Raw genomic sequence first — 1174 nt, 5'->3', positions numbered from 1 at the left:
GAGGAGACCTGATTTTAGCATCACTTGATGGATGGCACTGCCACTGTTCCTTTTTCGGACTGGTCATCCCAACACCCAGTAAAGGCATTGTCCAGCCCCATCTTGAGGACCCCCATAACTACCAGTGACCAGCTTATAAGAGGGAGGGAGGGATTGACTTTTGTTGACTGATTTTTGACTCATGATGCTTGCACCATCTGAATTCCTGGTTCGAACTTTTAGCCTCAGCTTAGCAGGTGGCCCAAAATAGTCTGTCCTGTCCAGGAGAAAGGCCAGGGCTCTGGGAATAACTGGAAATAACCAGATATAGCTGGAGCACTTAGACATGAGTAGAGGTAAAACAGCAAGTGTGTCCAGCTGAGATGCACTGTTAATGGAAGGTCTCTGGTGTTCCCCAATGTTATGGAGCAGATGAAGCAACTTTCCATGGGTAAGTAGATAGAAGTGGTTGGGGTGCCCCCACTGAGAGGAATAGGACATATTCTTCTCCTGCTCCTGAGGAATATTTCTTATGGCATACCCAAACAATCAGCAAGCCCTGGGATCTGCAGGAACTCCAAGATGACAGGACATTGGAAGGAGAGATGCAAAAGAGTGCAGGAGAATCAGAGAAATATGTCCAGGAACAGAGACCCCAGTGAGGCCATATCCAGAGTCTGTACAACTAGGCTTTACATCTTTTAATCTTGAAGTACCAACTCTGCTTAATTGAGTCTCAGAGGATATGTTTGCAAATACAGCACTAGACACGTATGTGATCACATTGGAAAAAATCTTTAAACCAAAAGCAAAGCCTATCTAACAAGCTCAACCAGCAATGAAAATTGCATCATATTAGAACTCATTAAAAAAAAAAAAACTATAGTGCAGAAAACTCAACTTATAAAATGCAAATTAAGGCAAGATTATTTGCCGTGCAAAAGGATTTGCTTCAGGGTACATTTAAATAACAAGTTCCCTGGTGCTTTTAAAATAGAATTTTAGCTGAAAAAGAAAAGCCCATCAATTCCTACATGAATTTTAAGAAGGAATGATTAGGTAAAATGAAGTATGTCTCCAGATTTTATGACCTAAATTTTATTTTATATGATATAATCAGAAACAGATGTTTCTCCTCCTTTGCCTGCATTGTTTATTTCTCTCTCATGTAACCTAGATTTATAGATTTCTAATT

This window comes from Panthera pardus, unplaced genomic scaffold (assembly GCF_024362965.1).
Source record: "Panthera pardus isolate Hobbes unplaced genomic scaffold, ASM2436296v1 HiC_scaffold_1, whole genome shotgun sequence".
NCBI classification, from domain to species: Eukaryota; Metazoa; Chordata; class Mammalia; order Carnivora; family Felidae; genus Panthera; species Panthera pardus.
The sequence above is the reverse complement of the archived record's forward strand: the minus strand, read 5'-3'. Positions refer to the sequence as shown.